At 41.9% G+C, this 9520-nt stretch overlaps 1 protein-coding gene across 1 annotated transcript in view; it reads right to left on the bottom strand.

Annotated features, from left to right (window-relative positions):
- Nucleotides 1-1656: 1656 nt before the first annotated feature.
- The window catches only part of SUSD1 (sushi domain containing 1), a 143595-nt gene continuing 135731 nt past the window's right edge, over nucleotides 1657-9520 (bottom strand). The window contains exon 17 of the mRNA XM_053921782.1: nucleotides 1657-2137. The gene's annotated coding sequence lies outside the window, so the exon portion shown is untranslated. The remainder of the gene's footprint in view (nucleotides 2138-9520) is intronic.

Raw genomic sequence — 9520 nt, 5'->3', positions numbered from 1 at the left:
CCCCTCTTAGTTCATGTCCATGTGTTGTACCTATAAGTTCTTTGGCTTCTCCATTTCCTATACTATTCTTAACCTGCCCCTATTTTATGCCTACTGATTATGTTTCTTATTCCCCATACCTTCTCCCCGCCCCAATTCTCTCCGTCCCCTACCCCACTGATAATCCTCCATGTGATGTCCATTTCTGTGAATCTATTCCTGTTCTAGCTGTTTGCTTAGTTTAGTCTTTGTTTCTTTAGGTTCAGTTGTTGATAGCTGTGAATTTGTTGTCATTTTACTGTTCACAGTTTTTTATCTTTTTCTTAGATAAGACCCTTTAACATTTCAACAAAAGAAAAAAGCAAACAAAATATAACCAGAGACATAGAAATTAAGAACAATCTAACAATACCAGAGGGGAGGTGGGAGGGGACAGTGGGGAGAAGGGTTTTCAGGAACTACTATAAAGGACACATGAACAAAACCAACGGGGAGGGTGGAAGCAAGGGAGGGAGGTGGGTTTGTCTGGGCTGAGGAGAGTGGTGGGGAGAAAATGCAGACAACTGTAATTGAAAAACAATAAAGTAACTTATGGGGAAAAAAAAAGACCCTTTAACATTTCAAATAACAAGGGCTTGGTGATGATGAACTCCTTTAACTTGACCTTATCTGAGAAGCACTTTATCTGCCCTTCCATTCTAAATGTTAGCTTTGCTGGATAGAGCAATCTTGGATGTAGGTCCTTGCTTTTTATGACTGTGAACACTTCTTTCCAGCCCCTTCTTGCCTGCAAGGTTTCTTTGGAGAAATCAGCTGCAGCTGCCTCCCGAGACTCACCTGGGTCTGACTGTCTATCCTGATGCGAGTCCTCTCCACCAGGCTGCCTGTCTCCAGCCCTCCCACCAGTCTGAATAAATGTTTCTCCTTTAACTCCTTGGTTGCTGTGTTACAGAAACAAGCCCCCTTCCCTGGGGTCTTTTTTTTAACCATGGTTCTTTGCCCACCACCAACTGTGCCTCTCAATGCCAGATTTTGGTAAAAAATAAAGGAGCTATTTACTCAAAAGTTATACAGGCCTAGAATAACGGCAAAATGTCACTGTTAAATCCCAAAGTCCCCTTAAAACACCCATAAACACACACACACCTGCGTAGATATTCCATAACCCCATTTCTGACTACTCCCACCACCAACTACACCTGCCAGAAGTCTAGTCTCTTCTGCCTTTCTCAGCTGCCTTTGTTAATCCGGGCAAGCATGGCCCTGTGCCGCAGAAGCCAGCTCCAAGCTGCTCTCACAGGTGCAGGAAGCACCCCCGGCCCTGCCCCGCCACCACATCACAACATGGGTTACAGTCATACCCATCTCCTGGCTCCATGCAGGCACAGGTTTTAATAGTATTAAAACACTGGCCAAGTTACCCCATTACAATCCCTCTTTTCAGATAAAACCCTTTATATTCTTATAAAGAACAAAGGGCCAAGGTTTCATCTTCTTGTAGCTACTTCCACTTGGACCTGGCTGCCATCCTACCTACCTTGGGTCTGGGGATCCCTAAAAGGAGACGTGTGGCATAGAGGGTGGCTTTCCCATGAGGGGAAGGACCTTTCAGAATCCAGGCAGCTGGCTGCTACCAGGGAGGGGCAGGCTTGTCCAAAGGCTGGCATTTCTGGACAGTTGGCATCCTTGTCATATTCTGGAGGTGACAGATTTGGCAAGAGAGCTAGAAGGCACAATTAAACCATAACCACTAAATGACAAGGCAGGGACCAATTCTTCAATGTCCCACATTAGGAAAAGAACGGCTTATCTGGAGGAAGGTGTCCAAGGCATGCTATACCTGTCCAAAGCCCTTTTGCCCATTATACTTAGCTCAGGCTGAGGGGAATGTTTTAGGATTTCCACCCCTTCAGATTTCTGGGAACTTTCTGTCCAAGCCATGGGGGCCGAAAAGGGAAAATCAGTTTTAAAGTTTTTATGACTGTGAACACTTCTTTAAAGTGAAGCCCAAAGACTGCCCCAACCCTTCACCAACCCAACCCAACCACGTAGTTCAGCCAAACCGTTGAGTCTCAGGGGGCGATGATGAAGGTGGGCTCCTTACGTGAGGCCTATATTGCACCCGATCACTCAGGTAATGAGGTCATAGGCACACGCCCTGTGAAAACAGAAGGAAGAACACACATGTTAATTCACACAACAACCCACAGGCCAGTCTCTGAATTTGCAAGACTGTCTTTGGGAAGACATCAAGTTGCAAGGCCATTGCACCTGTAAACTGAACATCTTTAGTGATACTACAAATCCAGTTTCAACTTCCCAACTAAAACACACTTTCAAGACAGTTAGCTGCACCAGTCTGATGTCCAACACTGACTATTGTGGTTTTCCTTGAACCACAATTTTTCTCCCTAAGATCACCTTCATTGTCATTAAAGGGACTATTTTGAGTTCAGTTTTTAATTTGCCTGTTTGTTTGCATAAACACACCAAGAACAGCCTGGATCCCCTATGATCTTTAAGTCCACTTTGCTGGAACTTACACAAGAAACCTTTAGATTGACTTTTTAGTCCACTCTTCAGAACACAGAAGCTGAGCCACACACCTGCCATTTGGCTTCACCTGTACCAGTTGTTTCCCTCAAGTCTTTGAGGCTTCCATTGTTCCTGCAGTTTCCTTTTTAGCCATCTTTTCAGAAAAGCAACCTTCGGTCCTTCCCTGGAAAGACTGCCATGAAACACAGAATCTCGTGGGCTTTTGCTATCTTCACAAGTCAATCCCACTTCCTCAGGGCTTTCTGGTGACATCCAGAACCCAGACATGCCTCCTTCAACTGTGACATTCCAGTCAAAATCTTGCTTAACAAAACCACCATTAATGACTGGTCTTAGTGGTTTTATGCAAAGAAATCTTATGTTATCACTCACTGCTTCAGAATGCCAAACTCTGGGGGGATCATGTAGGGAGAAATAAAAAGTGTGAAGGAAAATCCTTGTCCTTCTGATATCTACCAAGATTGCATCTCCATAATTTCTTTCCAAAACTTTCACAAACTATAACCTTCTTCATTATCGCATCTTATACTTTCCCTTATTCACTTTCCTACATAGTGTGAAATTTTAACTTTCCCTGGGAAACCTCAATTACCTTTTCAGAGAGGATACAGAGCAAAATTCAAAACAGAGCACAGAGCACAGGTATTTGTTTGTTTTAAGTATATGTTATTGATTATGGTATTACAATTATTCCATTTTTTCTCCCCATTTATCTACCCGCTTCCCTGCACCCCCCTACCCTCTAGCATTCCCCCTCCCCCTTGGTTCACGTCCATGTGTTATACATATAAGTTCTTTGGCTTCTCCATTTCCTATACTATTCTTAACCTCCCCCTATTTTATGCCTACCAATTATGCTTCTTATTCCCTGTACCTTTTCGCCCCATTCTCTCCTTCCCCCACCTCACTGATAACCCTCCACATGATCTCCATTTCTGTGATTCTATTCCTGTTCTAGTTGTTTGCTTAGTTTTTGTCTTTAGTTCAGTTGTTGATAGTTGTGAGTTTGTTGTTATTTTACTGTTCATAGTTTTTGATCTTCTATTTCTTAAGTAAGTCCCTTTAACATTTCATGTAATAAGGGCTTGGTGATAATGAACTCTTTTTACTTTACCTTATCTGGGAAGAACTTTATCTGCCCTTCCATTCTACATGATATCTTTGCTGGACAGAGTCATCTTGGATGTAGGTCTTTGCCTTTCATGACTTTGAATACTTCTTTCCAGCCCCTTCTTGCCTGTAAGATCTCTTTTGAGAAATCAGCTGATAGTCTTATGGGAACTCCTTTGTAGGTAACTGTCTCTTTTTCTCTTGCTGGTTTTAAGATTCTCTCCTTATCTTTAATCTTGGGTAATGTAATTATGATGTGCCTTAGTGTGTGCTTCCTTGGGTCCAACTTCTTTGGGACTCTCTGAGCTTCCTGGATGTCCTGGAAGTCTATTTCCCTTGCCAGAGTAGGAAAGTTCTCCTTCATTATTTTTTCAAATAAGTTTTCAATTTCTTGCTCTTCCTATTCTCCTTCTGGCACCCCTGTGATTCAGATGTTGGAACGTTTAAAGTTGTCCTGGAGGTTCCATTTTTTTTAAATTTTTTTCTTCATTCTTTTCCAGTTAAATGCTTATTTCCTCCTTTTGTTCCAAATCGTTGATTTGAGTCCCAGTTTCCTTCCCTTCACTGTTGGTTCCCTGTGTATTTTCCTTTATTTCACTTTGTATAGCCTTCATTTCTTCCTTCATTATGTGACTGAACTCAATCATTTCTGTGAGCATCCTGATTACCAGTGGTTTGAACTCTGCATCAGAAAGGTTATCTATCTCCTCATTGCTTAGCTCTTTTTCTGGAGTTTTGATCTGTTCTTTAATCTGGGCTATATTTCTTTGTCTTGGTGCTTCTACTATGTTGTAATGGGTGGAGCCTTAGGTATTCGCCAGGGTGGGGCAACCCTCTTTGCTGTGTTGTAGTGCTGTATGTGGGGGAGAGTCAAAGAGGGAACAACGCTGCTTGCTTTCTCAGCTCTAGCCTCACTTTCCAACCAACTCTCCTGTGAGACTGAGAGTTTCTCCCACCTTCACAGCCCCCACAGGATTCTACATCCAGAGGTTTTGAGTCTTTAGTTTCCCAGTCAGCCAGCCCCCAACTCCCCTGCACAGTCTGCCACCTTGCTGCTGCCGCTGGTCTTCTCCACCCGGATGGCCATCTCCACCCCTCCTACCATTCTGGATGAATGTTTCTTTAACTCTCTGGTTGTCGGAGTTCCACGCAGTTCAACTTTCTGGACGTTCTGTCTGTTTATTGTTTTTATTCTTATTGTTTTAAATTGGCTGTTATCCTTCTTTTTGTTGTGCAAGGAAATGAAGCACTTCCACCTATGCCTCCATCTTGGCTGGAACTCAGACACAGGTTTTAATATTATTAAGACACTGGCCAAGTTACCCACCCCATTACAGTTGGACTTCTATACAGTTCAATATTCTAGCAGTTCTGGTTGTTTTTTGTTTTTAAACTTGTTGTTGTCCTTCTCTTGGTTGTGCAAGGAAGCAAAGCATATCTACCTACACTTCCATCTTGGCCATAAGTTGCACTGCTAAAATCATATTTTTTATTATAGCCATCTCAGTGGGAAGGAGTGGTCTCTCATGGTGGTTTTGATTGGCATATCCCTACTGATGGATGATGTGGAGGATCTTCTCATGTGCCTAGGATCTTTTGTACCCATTTGGTCTGTCTCAATCAGGAACTGGAGGAACTACAGAGATAAAATGCATCTCTAACTTTCTCAGTGTGCTGTCTCTCCCCCTTCTTGTCCCTCTGTCTTATAGACCTGTGATGCCTGTGAGCCACTCATGGAGTCATAGAACCCTGGAGTACAGAGACCGCCTCCCCCAGCATCATGTCCTGTGTCTTGTAATTATGCTCACTCCTGCAAAGCCAAGTCCTCTCCCAGGCTCCCAGTTTGGAAAACTTGGGAACTTGACTACAGTTTGATGACACCCCTCCATAAACAAGCCTCTAGGATGGAGTGATGAGACAGCCTAAAAACTATCCCAGAGCCTCTCCCAGAGCCTCTCTACAAGCCAGAAAGTGAGATGCTCTATCCAGCTGTGATGGATCCCTTATCTGTAGAAACGCAAGTCTGCTCACAACTGAAGGCATAGCGGAAGCGCTCACCCACACCGCACATGAGAAAGTCCCTGTTCAGAATCATTTCTCCCTGCCCCTTCACAAACCTACTTTGCAGCCCTTCCACCTTCTGGAATGCAGGTCAGACTCCCCTGGAGCATTCAGGCAGTTCTGGCCCCAGAACGACACATGTCAATGCTTGAGAGACGTCATTTCTAATCAGGCCTCTCAGGCATCGGCCACAGGGGAGGCAGACTCTCCACCTGCCACCAGCCATTTCTCATCCCTTTCTCTCCCTCCACTGTGGGCCCTGTCCCTACCCCCTCTCAGGCTGGACCTCTGTCTCCTAAGGCTTTTTAGGGAGCCCTGAGGATCTCACATTCAGCAAGAAAAATGCAACCACAGTCTTAAGTGGACTACATGCTCCAGTTGGGGGAGGGGATCCCATAAGACCATGAAGGAAGGGCCATCTGTTCAGGCCTGCTTCCTCATTGCCACCAACTGTTCCCACATTCAACAGCTGCCATTTGGTAGCTGTCAGTACCAAATGGCTGTGTGGGGGAGGAAGCCCCCTTTCACACCAACACCACTGCCCCCCATTTCCAGCCACAGCTGAGTCCTGTTAAGCCTGAGTGATTTTTAGTATCTATCTACTGGAAACCAGAAAAGACTTTTGTCCCTTCAAACATTAAAATACCATTCCAAACTATCTGTTAAAAACTAACTTAACAGATAGTTCTTAACTATCTGTTAAGAACTGTTAAAAACTAACAAGAAAATGCCATTTAATAATGTTTTTATTACCCCAAAATAGCAAAAATGTGTTAACATTTAATGACAGAAATTTAAACAAAATCTACTCTAAAGAAATCATGCCCTGGCTGGTGTGGCTCAGTGGATTGAGTGCCGGCCTGTGAACTAAACAGTCACTGGTTCGATTCCCAGTCAGGGCACATGCCTGGGTTGCGGGCCACGTCCCTAGCAGGGGTGCATGAGAGGCAACCACACATTGATGTTTCTCTCTCTCTCTTTCCCCCACCCTTCCCCTCTCTAAAATAAATAAATAAAATCAATAAATAAAATCTAAAATAAATTTAAAAAAATAAAAAGAAATCAGGATGATCATCATAACAAAGGTGAAAACTAATTAATTAGGACACAAAAATGGACAAAACAGATAAGTAAATCCAAGAGCTGTTTCTTTTGGAAAACAAAAAGCAAAGAAAAAAAAATCTCTGGCAAATCTAGTCATTAAAAGAAATAAGGCAACACAAAATAAGTACACTTATCCTGAGTTTAAAAAGGATTTAATTTTGACATGAAGATTTAGAAATCATTAACAAAGACCATAAACTGTTGTGTGCTAGTGAATATGAAAATGTTAGTAAAATATACAGTTCTTGCCTCTGCCACGCTCCCCGCCACGCATGGTGTCCGCTCACACTCCCAAAGCTTCAGCGGCCATGAGGCAGGAAATTTCGCTAAGAACGAGGACATTGGTCTACACTGCAGGCCTGGCAGAGCTGTCTGACCCCTTTCTCTATCAAAAAATGCAAAAAGTGCCGGCTAGCCTGCACACTGCAGGGCACGGTCCCATTCCTTTCAAGTAGTGTGACCTTGTGTCCATTCAAGCTAAACTGCAGCCCCGCTTTCAGCCCTGTAGGAAAGCTTCAGTGGAAAAAACTAGCTTGGAAAATGTGGAGACTGGAGCACATAGAGCCCTGTGTTTAACCTGGAAAGTGGTGAACTAAAGACTTTGTTACAGGAGAAAGTGAAGTGGTGGGGGATGCAGAGAGGGAGGATGGAATATGTGGGGAGAAGATAATGAGCGTTCCATGGGAAAAGTTCAATGACTTTGTATCAGACTAACCTGTTACATTTTTTTTGTCTAGTCCCAACTTTTCTAAGTTTTAGTTGTATAACTTCTGATTTATCTTCTCTGCAAATTGGAGATAATCACCCCTTATCTTACAGAGTCACTAGGAGGAAATAAGCTCATATATGTGGGAGTGTTTTTGTAAAGAGCAAAACCTGATACCATGGTGGTGCAGGGACAGGGTCTCAACCGCTTACTTGGGGATGAGAGAGGACAATACCTGATGTTCAGTTTCCAAATGCAAGTCTTCTCTCATCTGTCACAGTCCTCCTTTGTCTATTCAGACACACCGGAAGCTGCCATGGGCTGCTCTGAGTTGAACACCCGTCGTGAGTCAGAAGGTCCAGTTGTTCCAGCCAAGTCGGGTAGATTCCAGTGCCCAGTAATCCCCCAAGGATGTAAATAAAGGCAACATGAGACCCTGTCTACTCCCCTTGGGGACCCAGATTTCTTGATCACCAAGACTCTTGGGCAAGAGCTTGGGTAGGGGTATAGATCTGGAGAACAGACCTGTTACTAAGAAACAAACATTTGAAACCCACATGAGGACACAGACCTATGTGGGGAAACATGGAGCCCATGAGGCCATCAGGAAGCAGCTCAGCCTGAGGAAGCCTGAGGCCCTTTTGATTTGTTTTTAAGTTGGTGCGGAAAACCCACTCCCCTGTCTCTCCTAGCAAATACTTAGTAAAATCAACATTGCTCATCAGTGCTTTGTGGAATGGATATTCTTCAGAGAGGGGTGCAAAGAAGGCTTGAGTCTGACGTCATGAGTAGCAAGATCAGAGACTGTACTTGGAGATGGAAATTCCTGATATAGATGGCAGTGCTTAAGGTCATGATAAAGGTACATTTCACGTCAGTGAAAGAAGGAGGGATTACTCTACAACTGATGTGGTTAACCATTTGGGGAAAACTATAAACTGGCCAACCATTTGGGGGAAAAAATTGATCCGTACTTTCTACTAAAATGCATTGAGATAAAATATAGATTTAAATGTAAAAAAAATCATAGTAGATTATGTAGGTGACTATTCATACAATCTTTGCATGTAAAGAGCCTTTAAAGGCACAACACAAAAATCACAAAACCACAGAGAAAAAGATTAATAAGGCTAAAGGTTACATATAAGTATACATTTCTGTAAAGGAACAACAATAAAACAATAATAGAGAATACATAAAAGGCAAATATGAAATTAGGAAAGTACTTGTAAGAAAAACATTTTTCAAACACCAAATTATTTTGAAAATATATAAAGATTTCCTACAATTAAAAATGAAAATTCCAACAGAATAAAATGGATAAAGAACCAAAACAGGAATGTTATAAATGAAGTGATTAATTAATTAAGACCATTAATTTGGGAGGAAAAAAGACTCAAGTTTAAAACTCTTTAAGAAATGTAAACCAAAACGAGTATCATTTAATTTACTAGATTGAAAAAGATACAATATAATTATAATTCCTAATGCTGTTGATTGTGAGGAAACTGTTCTCACCAACCAAGGATGAGAATGTAAATTGGCACAAATTATCTGATGGAAATACTTTGTCCAGAAATGTGACTGCCAGGAATTTATCTATCCCAAGAAGGGAGTAGAATTTTTAATAATAGAGAATAATGCTGAACTCCCTAAAACACCAAAAATAAAAAGTAGGTTCAATAAACAATAGTACATATATACAATGTTAAAATATATAATACTTATTGTGTTTGAAAAATGCTCATATTATGTATGATGATATATTACAAAATAGTTCATAGGCCATGCTCCTATTTTTATGTTATATTACTATATCATAGTATATTTGTACACACACATAAAATCTGAAAGAATTTATGACTTCAAGAACTTTTGTTTGCAAGAAACTAAGGCTGATGTAAGCCAACTTAATAAAAGAAAAAAGAGAGAGAGAGAATGAATGTATGGGGAAAACACTAGAATATCTCATGAAATTGAAGGAAAAGTTGTACCTCCTAGATA

The sequence above is a fragment of the Desmodus rotundus genome, chromosome 1, assembly GCF_022682495.2.
Source record: "Desmodus rotundus isolate HL8 chromosome 1, HLdesRot8A.1, whole genome shotgun sequence".
NCBI classification, from domain to species: Eukaryota; Metazoa; Chordata; class Mammalia; order Chiroptera; family Phyllostomidae; genus Desmodus; species Desmodus rotundus.
Note: the sequence above shows the minus strand (reverse complement) of the source record. Positions and strands in the feature narration are given on the sequence as shown.